The following is a 16,175-nucleotide window of genomic DNA, read 5'->3' on the forward strand; positions in this document are numbered from 1 at the left end:
TGTTTGGATTAAGAAAAATGTATCATGTCCAGAAGTGATCAAAGCAGAATCCCAAATTTTCAAAATCTTTATCCCTTCATTCTGATGATTCAGGAATGGTCAGAAAAAGATAAATCCTCTCTGGGTAAAGCTACATTCAGTGACCAAACTGCCTTAACTAAGGTGTCAGAGCTAAGAGGAGGTGAGAGAGGATCAGAAATCTCTCAGACTCACCTTTTGAGGAGACTCTTCTAATCCCTAACAATTCAAATGCCTATTGAAGGCAAAGAACACAGACTGTTGATCAAATGACTTGACGTTCAGTTTTTTGTTGGGTGTCCTTTGTGATAAATTGTGCACTGTCAGGCTATAAGTGGTCCAAAATCTGAAATATGATATAGTTATGTTTCAAGCATCATAAAAGTGTGGCCAGAGTTGGCTGATTAGACTGGAACCATGCCACTGAATTCTGAAAGAGTGTCAACAGCAGTGAAGTACCAGCAGTAGCCCTGCAAGGGGAGCAAAGGTCCAATATAGTCAATTTGCCAGAAGCAGGTGAAGTCAACACTGTTTCTGGCAGAAGTAAATTCTCCAGATTCTTTCATGTTCCTGCATGAGAGCAAGGAAGCTCTTTTGAGCAAAGGAACTTCTGCTCTTTTGTTCAAAATATCTCTTCAAAAGTGTTTGTATAATGAACAGTTTCAGAAGATATAGGTATAACTTTCCTCTGTACATGACAGCAGATTTGTTCACTGACCATTGTAATAAAGACAGTCTGTCCCTCTGGAATAAAGATGGGGCATGGTTATGTCCAATGATAAAATATCTATATTCCCTAAATTTTGTGATTTTCCCTATGATATAACCATTGTGTATGCAGTTGTCATTTGGCCCTCACTGCATTTCTGTGTGGAAATTAGAACTCAGGAAAATGTCTAAGTTGTTAATTTTCATTGGATCCATTACCTATTTTGATTTCACAACAAATACTTTCAAAATGGAATGATTTCTATTACCAGAGGTTAAAACTATAATTTGAATTTATCTTCTTCTGACTAAAATCAGCCCAGCAGTCCATCACCTTTGTGATATTACTAAATGTTATGAAATCTTCTTTCCCATTGGTTTTCTGCACAGAGAAATCCATTCATTTTCTAAGTACAGAATAAATGAATTTCATATCTATTATTTAAGCATGAAAGAGAAGGGGAAGATGCATTATAGATTTACATATGACATGTTTATCCAGTGAAAATGGGTTGCTGAAGGGTCTTCTCACTGGGTAAAAGTTATCATTCTGAGCGTAGGCACACTGTTTGTCCCCTCTCCCAAAAATATGACATTGAAAAAGAAAATGTCTTCCAATCTTCCAATTTACACAGCTACTCACTTTTAGGAGAAATAATGATTTTCCTATTGATTGGTCATTCAAACACAATTGCATTTCAGTATACTTGTAAGTCAGTTTTATTTAAACAGTATGAAATATCACCAAAGAACTTCTAATTCTTCTCCAGGGAACAAGTGCAATATAAATACTCTGATGCTGTTGTTATTTTTAGAATTAATCTTTATTTAGCACTTTACTGTCTCCAGTGGCTTCACAGATATTACAACTAGGAAACAGACTAAGAAGTTTTATCACTTTTCTAGATTCAAGATAAGAGTTACGTGTTAGAACTAGAGATAGTCTTTAAGATACAAAATTCTATACTTTTTTTATTTTAAAAATTCTGTCAATAATTTGGATCTTAGGTTTTTTACTATTTCACTCCATGTTTGATTTTAGAAATAAGAGAATGTGATTTTGAACTCAGTATAAGATTTATCCATGGATCTGTTTTGTTTTGTTTTGTTTTGTTTTTTCCCTGTAGCCTGTCCTTTTTAAAATCCAGTACCATCAGTCCTTCTAATCCACCTGCTATAACTCCTTGCTTTTACTTTTTCTTAATATTTCTCTGAAAGGGGTATATCTTCTCTTCACTTCTTTAACCATACCTAATCTTTCTGTATATTCAGATAATATGTTAAGTTTTCTTTTAAGTAACTTTTGTTCACTGTTAATTTCTCTCTGCACATTTTAAGATTTTTCACTTTTATTTTTTCAGGAAAATTTATATTTGCATTTCATCAGAACTCCCTCTTCAATGCTTCTCATTAATGCCATTGCTTGCTGATATTGATGACTCTTTTTTCTCCTTCTCCTCCAATGTAGTATCCCATCCCTTCCTTTGTCACCAGTTGCATTTGAGATATGTCTGCTTTCAGCATAATAATCTGAATAATTGGAAGATAGGACATGAAAGTCTATGAATGGTGTTTGATACCTAAACCTCACCACACAAATGATACTATATATATTTACCCTTACCTTTATAAAATATCAACATATTTGTTTAGGAAACTTTTAATATCTCTTAAGTTTTTAAAAATCTTCCCATTGCAGGCCTCCCCAGTGGCTTTAGAGGTTAAGTCTCAGCGCTATCACTGCTGTGTCTTGAGTTTGATCTGGCCAAGGCGCTAACCCACATCTGGTGCAGCAGACCTCTCCTGTCTCTCCCACTGCTCCCCTTGGCAGTGTACTTCAATAAAATCCATCTGTTCTGCTCCCCACTCTGTCTCTGGAGAATCCTTCACTCCCCTGGCTCCCTGCATCTCTGGCCCATACCCCAGTTCTTCTATGCAAAAAAAAAAATCTTCCCATTGCTATATCTGTGAAAATAACCTTTTAGCAGAGATTATGAAATTCATTTGAAACAAGATTTATGTTTCAACATGAAACTTTCAGTATTCAAAATTGCATATAGATAAATTTAATTAATACTTAAAATGATTTAATATTGGTGGCTGTAGCAGTCTATAAAGCTTCTCAACTTAATGTGAGATTATTCTTCATAGAGAAATTAGATATTTCTGATTGCTCTTGCTAGTGATAGATACCATTTCCTGAACTTTCTAGAATATAAGTTTATAAGACAAATACTATATGAAATTTATACAGTTTCCCATCTGTATGTTCTCTTTTATCCCTTTTTCAGAGTAAACATTTTTTGCAACCAAGAGAGTGTAAAAATGCAAGAAAAAATATTTTTTTTTCTGTGTAAGAAAACAAGATTCAAAACATAATAGGAGATACATACAGAATTAAAATATCAGTAATTAAGACTGGTAATAATAATATACTTATTTTTTAGGTGATTTTCTCAAAAAACTCACATATCTATGAACATTGTATTTCCTGTAATTAGGAGTTAATTTGAACTCTTAAAGAGCTATAGGATTTTGTGTTTTACATCATGTCAGAAAGATTTTAGTTAATTTAAAAGCACAATAATAAAAATAGAGCAAGGTAAGAGGCAATATATGGAGGAAAATAATGAAACTGTAGTAGAAGTAGTCAATGGAAACACATTTTTACAGGCCTGTTCAGTTGCCAGTATTGGCCACAAATTTGTCTTTAATGCTTAGCAGATAAAGTTGTCAGCATATTTAGCTATGAGTGAATGCTGTCTATTAAAAAAAAAAAGCAGTTTCTAGAAGAAATCACAGTTTTTCCAAATGGTTAGATCTATAGCAACTTGTTCCTATCCTCATTAAGACAAACAGTATAGTATAGGATGAACAGTCACCCCATAATAAACACAATAAAGCCACTTATATGCTTGTCAGTGTACACCTAGTAGATGACTTCATTGTGAAGTTTAATAAAAGAAATTTTAGGAGATGAGGTGCATAAAATTTGTTCATTCATCATATGGTTAGATTGAGTTTTAGAATTTAGGGTTTTTGGTCCTAGTAATGGATATATTGCATGTCATTGAGGCAATCATCCATAAATATTACTTCTTTCAAATGGAATATTGATAAGGATTAGGTAGCATAGAGTACATACATTGTTTTTGGGTTTTTTTTTTTTTTTTTTTGTAAGAATGGTGAGGATCAGGGGCCTCCCGGTGGTGCAGCGGGTTGAGTGCCACACTGTGAAGCTGTCCACAGCCTCAGCAGTGCGGGTTTGATCCTGACCTGTGGGAGAAAATCCCACATGGTGCGGCAGACCTCCCTGTGGCTCCCACTGCTCCCCTCAGCAGTATATTTCTGTCGTCTGCCTGTTCCACTCCCTGCTCTGTCTCTGGTGAATCCTCTCACCCTCTCATGCCTATGGCCTGTACCCCAACTCTTGTATAAAAATAAATAAACCTTTAAAAAGAAAGAATGGTGAGGATCAGATATCTTAGATGGTGTGACAGACTACCTATACAAAAAGTAAAGTTAAGCTTTCTGTAAATTAAGATACCTAAACCAGAGCCCAATCTGAACAGTTGGCCCCTCATCCCACCTGGCCATTGGGATGGATTTGGAAAGAATGAATGGGGAGATTGAAAATCTTTTGAATACATTTCAGAATTCACACCAGGTTAGATGATTAGAAATTTAAGGTCTTGAAGTTCATCTCTGTATGATCTACTGCATCTAATGTGATTTTTAGTACTGGGTTTGGGATGCAGAGAATATGTTCTTTTGCAAGGCATTGTGAATCCAAACATTTATTCTTCATGTCTTTAGGTAAATAATGAAGCCAAAGTAAAGATTAACACACCTTGGTGTAACTTCTATACAGTCACTTATGAGGTAAAAATAGACATTTTTCTCTGAGACTGGCCATAGTAATCATTTTATTTACAAAAATATTCAAAGTAGTTATTTCTAATCACTTCTCAACCACAGGGAAATCAAAATATTATTTACTTTGAAGCAGTTTAGCTCCCTTCTAAACAAGTTATGCACACAGCTTTAATGGATAAAAAAACAATATTAAGGGTAATATGGTGAACAATTTTTACTAACCTGTATAAAGAAAGGGCATTGTAGAGAAATGCCCTACATTTCTCACCCTTAACTGGATCTTTACATAAGCGTATGTAACTCTCCCCTGCACCTCACCTCTGCCTTATTAATCTCTTTCATTCTTTGGATCTGAGCTCATAATTTTACTACCTCTACAAAGTCTTTTGACCACAAAGTTTTGATTAAGTATTCCTGATATTGATATTATTGCATCCTTGACTTTTGCCTTTGTGTCAGAGATCACAGCTTGCAATTATATATTTCTTTTACAAATTTTTGCCTACATTATTCATGATGGTAATGACTGTCTCCATTCTTCTCCTTCTGTCATCCAGATACTTAGCAGTAGCTGACACATAATTATTCAGGTATTTGTTGAATGAATAAATGAATACCTGAGTGAATAAATGCTCAAATGAAGTAGCACTAAGATTCTCATCTGGTTGATTAAACTGTGCTTTAATTCATTAACCATTTTAATTTATTAACCTTAGTCATTTAATAAGTGTTTTGCCTTTGTATTTACTACACACACAAAAAGGTGGTATTAAGTATTTCCTGGCAGCATGTAGGTTCATACCACATTTTATAACAGGTTATTTTCCTTTGTGTTTTCATATTCTGTTTTTTATTTTGGAACATGAAATCATGCATTGATCTTAAAAGGAGGTTAAAACTTAAAGCATTTGAACTAATTAGAACAGAACTACAAACTCAGAAGTAGCCAAATAAGAAAACAAAAATTACAATAAAAGAGACTAATTCATGTCTTACATTTCATTACCTTTATACCTAAATGTACTTATCCTTTAACCCTCATTGTTTCTTGTTGTGACTTCCTAGACCACTTCCCATCAAATTCCATGTTTGATGGGGTTGGCAAAAATGATAGTATTTTATCAAGGTAAACAGCATGCATAGTCCCCTGAAATAATGCAGACTAGCCACAATGTATACTCTGGATCCACTCAGTGAATGGTTACTGACCCTGCATATATATCCATGACTCTGTGGAAGCACTCTTTTTGGCATTCTATACTTATGAGGCTGAAATATTGGGAAGAGATCAAGTTATTTTGTGTGTGTCCATATACTTTAGGAGACAAAGGAATTACATATTATTTTCAAATAATGAACTTCTATTTTATTTAAACACTCGTACAGAGCAAGAACATGATAGTTTTGGCTTATGTGAATAACTGGAATGTATATTGATTATTATCGTGTTTGCCTTTAGTTATTTGAAAAGTAAAACTTGCAGCATTTATTCCCAGAACAGTGGGCAAATTAAAGCATTCATATAATCAGATAGTAAAAGTGAAAGTTTTCTCAGAATACATATTTCATAAGCGTGGGCCTACCTAGCTCTTTATATGAATTTATAATAACAGTACATGCCCAATCTTTGTTATTTAATTTTTGTTTGTTGCTTCAGTTTTTCTTTTAGGTTGTTATATATATATAGGAACCATCTCTATTCTAATTTAATTGGTTTTTATTGGTTTAATAAATAATAATCAAATGAGTAGTTCTTGATAGCCTTATTCAAACCTGTGAATACTTTTCTCTGTGATACTTTGACAGTTATTGTCACTGTGCCATGGTGTTTATGCTGTCATGTTACTCATTGTAAAACTTGATTAATCTTAAACATTAATCTAGGGTGGTTATCTACTTGTGCATCTACTTCATTCTATCATTAAAAACTTTCATTCTGACTTACAAGGTATGTATGAACCATGATGAAGATAAAATTTATAACTGAGGAGGAAATATTACATGAAAATACAAATGTCTGTATGAATATATCTTCCACAAAATGGTGGAAGGAAATATTTTGTAATTCTGTAGAGACTTGTGTGAATCATAAACATAAAGTTACATGTAAATTATTAGAGGTATACAAATTAGCTTTGAGGACAGCCATTTTTATTAGCTGTTTATTTTCAATAAAATTATGTTTCTTATATAAAGAAGAAACAATAAATGTGACAGGAATTTCTATTGATTTTCTCTATAGCCTACACTACCCCCCTCAAAATAAAACATAATAAACTAAGATATCTGTATGGATAAGATTATAACATTGTTTTTAATTACAAAAATGGAATTACTCTACATATTCATCATTAATAATAATTGGTAGCCTTTAATAATAGTAATATTTCTTTTACACATTACATTTTGCAATAAAAAAGCAACGTTATATTTTAGAAAAAAATAATTCTGTGTGTGAGTGTGAGTATATATTTGAGGAGTATATGTGTATCTAACGGTTTTTTAAATTTAAGAAAGGAATACTATGACCCAAATTTTTACTGATACTTACCCCTGGGGACAAAGAGGTAAAATTATATATGCAGAGGCATTTCTTTATATAGGTATTTTTTTTAATGGTAATAGGGAGGGTTTTTTTTTGCATTTTTGAGATTGTATTTTAAAGAACAAGTCAAAAAGACTCAGAATATATAATTTGCATTAGTTCACATTTTGATATAGCATTGGTTCTGTACTATAAAAGGCACACTGTGGAAGTTAAAGTTAAAAAAAAATAGACAGCTGTAGTCAACTAGGACTCTGAGGAAGCTAATAAACTAATGGGCTCCTTGAAATCAATGTCTTTGTGATTGTAGCATCTAATGTCTCACTGGACAGCAATAGACCTCAGAGTCAATTATGTCATTATTGAAGATAGATTAAAAGAACTGGATGTCAAGAGATTTATCTGGTAATACCAGTTTAGTGGAAATTTTGGCTCTACTAAAGTCATGTAATTTCATTGTTAAAAATAACTTGACAGTTTATATGAGTGAATAGATACTCACAAAAGGAACTGGTTTAAGTTTTAAAGTTTTTAAGTTACTTTATAAATGCCTTTATATATTATGTTTGATCTTTGAAAGATAGTACTTTAAACTTAAAAAAAAAATGTTTCATTACCTAATCCCAACCACTTTCCATCCCTAAGTTACATGGTGTGTGAATGTCAGGAAACTAAGCAAAAAATTGCAGGTTTCTCCTATTATTTGTTCTGTTGAATTTGAGTTGTCTTTGCATGCTTTCTTCCTATGAACTTTTTGGGTGGCACTAAAATTCATGAAGAAACACTTTTGTATTCTCTTTATTAAATTTTCATCAATTGTTATTTAAATAATTTGAATACTAATCTCAGCAAAATATTTATGCTGTCGGGGACAACACAATATTTATGCTGTCAGGGACAATGATAATATCCTATCATTTTGTGTTTTTTAATTCCTTTTCCGAGCAAAAGTCTCAAGCTAAAGAGATATGACTAATGGTTAAAATAGGAAAAGACATCATAGTGATCAAACATAAAGGGGATCTCTCAATATGTGTACACAACTGTAGAAGTCTTAAAGAGTGTATATCAGGGCCGCCCCTGGTGGTGCAGGCGGTTGAGCACAGCGCTGTGAAGCTGCAGTGCCTGTTTGATCCAGGCCGACCTGGAGAATCCCACATGTCATGGCATACCTCTCCTGCCTCGCCTGTTACTCCCCTCAGCAGTGTATTTCAGTCAGTCTGCCTGTTCTGTTCCCTGCTCTATCTCTGGTGAATCCTCACCTTCCCTTGCATCTGGCCTGTAGCCCAGTGGTTCTTGTATGCATGAATAAATAAAACTTAAAAAAAAAAGAGTGTGTATCAGCAACAATAATTAAGATTAATCACAAAGATGTAATTTAATGTATACAATTTTGTTTCCTTGGCCACTGTGTCAAGAAATATGTGAAATGCTCATTGAATTGGCTGTAGAAACAAATTTATCACCTATTTTGTTTATTTTCTCTAAAGGATAACATTAATTTCATATAAAATGTCATGTATTATCAAGTAAAATAAATTCATCAAGTCTTTTTCTGACATGTTCAACAGTTGCATATCATGTGTGCAACAAATGACAGAAAGGTTTATCCACCCACTAAATCACTAACAGACTTTGATTAATTCCGGGGAAGATCACCCAACTGTTTACTGTCTGTGCCTCTGAGTGTAGACATTGAAGTGTGGGGAGTAGAGGTGGCTAGGGAGTGTTAGTAAAGACTTGCCAATGAAGGAGGGTGAAATTGAGTAAGGAACTGAATACAATATATAGTTTAGTAGACAAAGTTAATTGTTTTTTTTCTTTCTAGAAGAGCAAAATTTATTTTTACATTAACCTAAGGATATTTTTCCCTTTCTCATGAAATGATCTTATAATTATGTAATGTGGTAAGTTGGACAATCATTAATTCATTACTGCTATGGAAGTTTTATCACTATTTTCTAGTTTAGCAGTGAGGATTGCTGTTAATATTGTTTAAATATACAGCTTTTATAAGATAGAAGTTATGTCTTGATTTATTATTTTTCATCTGTCAGTATATCTTTGCACATTGAAAGGTGATTGGAAATTAGTGCTTAAAGAAAATCAGCATTTTTCACATACATTATTTTTTCTTTCCTGAGCAACTCCCTTTTTATTTACATTCGCCAAACTGCAAATGCCATTATTAAAAGAAAAATTCCAAGATTCAAGCAATGTTAAAAAATAAGGGTGGTTTTAGTGAGAACTCCGCCTATACTGTTTCCTGGAGTTTTATTGTTCATGAAACATCACAACAAAATGTTTAAAAGAAACATTTGAAAATGTTTAAAAGAATTGTAATGCTGGCTCTTTTTCACACCTGAAAATGGGTAAGTATCCATGGTAAAGCGTCACCTGGAAGAAAAAACACACTACATTATTGAAAACTGTCAAAAGTCTTTTGTGCCTTCCTTCTCCAGAAGAACTGTTATCAGGATCGGCACGGGTTGGACGAACTGAAGAAATTATGGAAGGTTGAGTTTGTGAAGAAAAAACAAATTAGGTTACTGTAGTTGTCTACCACAAGAAAAAGGCTGTAAACTAGATTAAAAAAAAACACACCAGATTCTCTTTTCAAAAGAATAGTAATATTTCTCAATAAAAACCCTACCAGTGAATCCAAGCCCCATATCATTGAGAAAAGAGTAATAGTAATAATGATAACAGGTTTTAGAATAATCCCCAAACCCACACTTCTCCTAAAAGAGTTCTCCTTTGAAGAGTTGTTCTCCAATCTTTAACTTCCATTTTAGTTTAGTGTAGAGAAACACATTTTAGAACCAAAGAGTTTAATAAGTTACATCTAATTTTACGTTTTTCCTACTACTAAAATTTCTTAATTTTTTCAGTGACTGTAATTAAGTTCTCCTCAGGATTCTGTGATTAGAGGTTATTTTCACCATTCAAAAAACAAGCAGCTAAATTTATGCTAGTGTGAATATAAGTTTTGTCCAGTTTTTCTCTCTTTTTTCATTAAATTCATGTTGTGTGAAATTTTAAATATTGTGCTACAGATAATACTTTATAAAGGATATACAAAAGATTGACTTTACTATACTTTTAGAGTCATCAATATTTTTAAATCCTGCATTGAACTTTAGGTTTTTCATTTTTTGTTTAAAAATTTAAATTAAAATACTTGGACTATTAGTGTACCAAAATGAAAATTGCTGTAGATTGATCATGTGTCATGCAGATTAATATGTAAGAATTGATTTGTTGTTCATGTTCTAATCCTAGGTTACTGTATTAGCTTTGAAAGATGCACTCCTGCCCTTAAAATGTAATTCTTTATTTGTTTGGAGTAAGTCTGGGAAGAAAGGGTGTAACTCCCAAATTTACACCTTGCACTTAAAGAGCTATGTTAATGAAATGACATACCAAAGTTAATTATAGGAAATATAGTAGAGATTATTTATAGTGCAAATTTTCATATCGTGTATAATTAGTATTAATTTCAAAATTTCACATAATTTTCAAAGCTTATTTTGAAATTTAAATTATGTGACTCCTGTCAAATCTAGCATTTTATTTTGTGGTGCTTTAATTCTTCTTAAGTTAGTGGGAAAATATCTGTGCCCCTTGTCTTAGAGAAATATAAAAGTATCATATAGAAACTGGTTTCAAATTTAGACATAAGCTTTATTTAAGTTGTAGTAGATATTTACATTTTATCTGAGTTCCTCCACTCCACTGATTTTGTTAATGAAATAATGAATTCACTCCATTGATGAAGTGACACATTTTTATTTTTAAAGGTTGAAATTGATTTTAAATGCAGATTTTTGAGCTAGAATAAACAATTAGGAAATTTTTAATCAATTTGTCTTCCTGTGTGTTTGTGTATATATATATACACTTTGCACTCACTTGTCTTTGAAGATTTAAAAGGTGTTCCTTTTTATACAGAAACATGAACAGTGGGCCTAGATGCTAAGTACTGAGTGACAAATTATAATGCTCTGCTTTTCTATTGTCTTTCATTTCTATGGTAGCTATATGCTCAGACTTTGAGAATGTAAGAAGTGGAGTACTCTAAAAAGTATCACATGATGGCACTGTTTCCATTTCCACATCCAATATTATGAAATAAAGCTGTAATAAACTGGTATTAAGGATGGGGTATAATGCCAACGTGTTTTGTCTAATTTATGTAAAATAAAAATCTAAGCACTCTGGTCATTAATACAGGAACTAAAGTGGAGTCATAGATTTTTCAGAAAGTATTTTGTAAAAGTTTGTATATGTATCATGTCTGTAATTTACATCACAAAGAAACAATCTAGTATATTAGAAATTACAATAAGACAGAAAGCAGTATCATTAAATATTTGAGTTGCTTTATGAATTTTTATAAATAGCGTATTATGTTTTCTATTTCAATTTTATTTTAGTAGTATGCTGTATCACCCATGAGATTTAACTGGCAACATGACAATGCACACAGAAGTATTTCAGTGGAATGTAAAGAAAGCGTAGAAATAAGGTTGATATGAAGAAGGTACATAGATCAAAGGTCGAACAGATCAAGCATAATTATAAAGTGAGCAAAATTCACTTTTGGTCAAGCAGAATATTTGAAAGGTTCATAAATTTGAGGAATGTACGTATTAAATGGTGTGTGATTTCAAATGCCATAATTATTATAGTAAACAGTCTCGTAATTAATAGACATGACGAAAGTGGTGTAGAGTGATTATCATCTCAAGTATGAAAGAACAATAATTTTCTGTTCACAACAAAAAAGATTGATCAAAACATGATGTGATATATATTGAAGAATAATATAAGTGTTTCTGTATACTTAAAGATTAACCAAGCTCAGGATTTCACCAACTTTGTCCTTAGTAGTGTGTTAACAATAGTGGATACGGATGCATCTTCCCAGTAACATGAGAGTGGTAAAAAATATAAAGGTTTAATGATATGAAATGATGCTCCCATCTTGATGATGAAGAACCTAATGACCAGAAATTAGAAGCACAGCAAGTGAGTGCTGTAAAAATATTTTAAACATTGTTTTGTTTGTTTTGATGTGACACATAAAACTGACACAATTTCCTTTTAGTTTATCTGTGAACTTGACACAGAGGAAATATATTTGAAGGAAATTTCTTACTCTTATATTTTTGAAAATAAATGCCTAAAGTAATCTTGATGTAAACAAAACCACAAATAGTTATCTTAATGAACTATCAGAAATCTTATATCTGTTAGGTATAGCCTTAACACTTTAATCACAAAAGAAAAAAAATATTTCTACAAAATAATGTGTGTGACTGATCATTGCTTGGATTTATGATTTTTTGAATTGTTTTTCCACTTCTCATGCTAAATAAAAAGTTACAGTCTTATAATGGAGATAGCAAGTAGATATCTTAGTGATCTACCTTTTTTTTAAAAAAATCATTTTTACTTATTTGTGCATGCAAGAACTGGTAAAGGCGTGAGTGTGGGGATGAGAGGATTCACCACAGACAGACTGGGGAGCAGAACAGGCAGATCTACTGAAATACACTGCTGAGGGGAGCAGTGAGCAAAACAGAAGAGGTCTGCCCATCCACATGGCCTAACTCCTTGTCTGGGGATCGAATTCATGCAGCAGTGACTGCTGATAGCTTGATACTGAGATTTAACCCCTTGCACCACCAGGGAGGCCCAATAATCTATTTTAAAACAAGAGTTTCTCTTACTTTATAGTTTTGAGGGTACTTTGGTGTCATATCACCTGTTTTGAAATATTTACATAATATTTTTTGCCATGTGAGAAAAATTTTAATTGTGATAGTGAGGAAAATGTTGAAAAAACTGCTTAGTGAAATATTGATTAAAAGGACTCATAAATCTGTACTGTGAAAGAAAAAACATCTACTGTAAGAATCTGTTCATTTCTCTTATACGAGAAAAGGGGAGGGGAAACCCCAGGATACTGAAATAGGAGATTTCCTTTTTCACTGTATTTCACCATGCAAATTACTTGCAATTTCCAAATGCCAGTGTTACTTTTCAGGACAAATTTCACACAAAAGGAATTCAGTGATTATTCATCCAGTTTAATTAATTCAATTAAATAAGTCTGATGCTGTCAGGTGTTCTTTTAATAATTGAATCAACATGCAGATACATAATAAGCATAAAAGCGTTTCTATGGCTGCAGTTAATTTAGATCCAAAAGAATCTGCTGTTCCTCTACATTTGATATAGATTATTCTATAATATTTCAGTAATGGGTTGCACAAAGGCTGGCTTTTAATTCTTTGCTTTCTCGAATGTCTTTATATATAATGGTTTAAAACAGAAGGTGTTCAAGAGAGGGTGACCTTTTTTCCATTACCATGGTTCCTGTCATTAATGCATTATAATTTTCTTTAGAAGTCTGGAAAAATGTGTATGTGTGCAGTACATAGCAAGTATGAATCAAAGCGTGTTAGTGAAAGTTTAGAATTGTCTTATTACTTTTGAAAAGAAAAGATTCTCAGGACACCTTTTATTGTTCTTAAAATATATTTATAATTTTACTATGAGCAATTAAACTGTTTTTACATATTAAAAATTGAAAAATTTGGGTTTTCACTTTATAACAATAGTTATCTTACTAATATTCCAAAAATATGTATTATAATTAAATTTAAATCAAAGAGGAAAATGGTTCCTAATTTTGATTTTTTGCATAATGGTAAGCTCATATACAGCATTAAATTATAAAAAGGATATTAATCATATATGTAGAAAAAAGATTGGGGTAAATGATTTACTTGGAGTTCTCAGCAGTGCTTGATGTCATAATTATTGTAAATATTAATTGCTCTGCTAAAAATGTAAGCAAGCCGATTTTGTATTAGATGAAAAATGAAAATAGACTGTGTACTGGTAAATAGATAATTATACAAAAGTAATTGGGGTTTTAAAACCCCAATCTATTCTGCCAGCATGAGCTCGTTTGCATGTTAATCACAAGAGTGATTTCCTACTTCACAAGGAAGTCCACACTCTTTCATAACCACTTTTAATTGCATTTAAAATGATTCAGGTTTGTAACATTAGAAATGAAGGCGTATCTGTGTCAAATTAATAAAAATGTCCCTGAAAATCTTTATAGACCATAAATACTCAAATATTTTAAGGACTTCTATATTTAATTGGAATATGTAGAGGCCCATTACATGTTTTGAGTGTTATTAATGGGATAGCATAGCTATGGTATAATGTGCCAATTTTAAAGATCACTTTAAAAAGAGTGTTTTATTATATTTCCAAATATGTGGATTTTTCTTATTATAATATGCAAATACTTACACTGAGACAATTTTAAAATTTTACAATGATATATGAGTTTTTGATTAAAAAAAGGAGACTGAAATTTCATAGATTTTTAAAATAAATGTTTGTGACAAATGGCTTCATCCTCTAATATTTAGATGCACACTTTCTCAATATTAGATTTTTACTAGCATTTTTTTCAATAACAAAATTTAATGCTTATAGTTATTAACTATTTTCAGCTATGTTATCTTGCTAGTAACATAAATTTTAATAAATATTTTATTGCTAATGGTAAATGTTAAAACTACCATTTAACAAACATATTATGGAATAAGTAAATGTATTAAATAAAAAAATATTTTTAAACTTTTAAAGAGTAGCAGTATCGTTTGTTTCCAGAACCAGTGTAGATGATATTTTAGTTATGTGTCAAATGAATGTCATAGTTAAGGCAAAATCACTTATTTTCAGAACATAAGAAAAGAGTGCATTTGTCGTAAGTTCACTAACTTCCCATTTTATCAGTCAAAGAAATACAAAAACTAAATACTAGTCAGGATGTTTACACACACATATATATATACATATTTGATGAAAAGTTTGATGATTTTAAAAAAGTGCTTACTATTTAAGAAAAAGAATATTTGCTTTCATCACCAGGTGTTCTAATATAAATGACCAAGATGATGTTTCCATAACATAACTTGAGCTGCTCTGGAGATTAAAACTACCAAAACAGACCTATTAAATTTTTCATAGAGTAGGTCCACAAGGAATAATAAGCCAGTATTTCTTGTCCCATATTCCAGATGTTTTATGTAATTCTGCATCTTTCTAAAATAATTCGTAGCTTTTCCAGAAAAAAATGTACTGTAGAGACTGAGATGAAAGGCAAGAGCTGTTGAAATGTTAATTTTACTATCTGCTGTTGATGTCTGCTAGGTTTTTGTATTTTTTTCTCACTCCCAGTAGCTCCGTTCTGTTTTATGAATGTTGTTTGAAGTTTAGAAACGAGGAGCATAACTTTAACAAAACACTGCTAGTTATGGCAATGTGGTAGGTGAACTTTACCTTAGTGATTCCCTCTTTAAACTTTACAAGAATGAATTCAAGATAATTGAGATCATTAGAAATATAACAATGGGTATAGATTTATTTTGTTTTCCATAAGCTATTTATAGACAAATGATCAAAGAAAAAATGATTGATGAAAAATTATTGTTTCTTTCATGTGTTTAGGTTTTTCCTTTAAGTTGGTATTTGTTGCAATACCCCATCATCAGTCCAATGCAGAATAGGACACATTATAACATTTTAAATCTTGTGCTTGTTTTTTTTTTTTTTGAAAAGAGGCATGAATTTTTATTTATTTATTTATTTGTTTGTTTGTTTATACATGCACTGGGTACAGTCAGAAGCGCGGGAGGGTGAGAGAATTCACCAGAGCCAGAGCGGGGAGCAGAGCAGGCAGAAGGACCGAAGTACACTGCTGAGGGGAGCAGCGGGCGGCAGGAGAGGTCTGCGCGCCATGTGGGACCCTCCTGCGGTGGCTGGGGAGCAGCCTGGGATCGAACCGGCGCCGCAGAGGTCGCAGAGGCTTCGCAACCCAGCGCTCAACCGCTGCGCCACCGGGGAGGCCCCTTGTGCTTGTTTATTTAGTACACAAATAACTATCTCTGTGTGTTCATTTACCCATCATCATATAAAAAGGATACCTTATATT

The 16,175-nt window shown here is 32.3% G+C and overlaps 1 protein-coding gene across 2 annotated transcripts in view; it reads left to right on the forward strand.

Moving 5' to 3' along the window:
- The window catches only part of FOXP2 (forkhead box P2), a 1,127,785-nt gene that overhangs the window by 794,422 nt on the left and 317,188 nt on the right, over nt 1-16,175 (forward strand). The gene's annotated exons all lie outside the window — the stretch shown is intronic.

Source organism: Talpa occidentalis, unplaced genomic scaffold (genome assembly GCF_014898055.3).
Source record: "Talpa occidentalis isolate TD23 unplaced genomic scaffold, MPIMG_talOcc4v2.1, whole genome shotgun sequence".
NCBI lineage: Eukaryota > Metazoa > Chordata > Mammalia > Eulipotyphla > Talpidae > Talpa > Talpa occidentalis.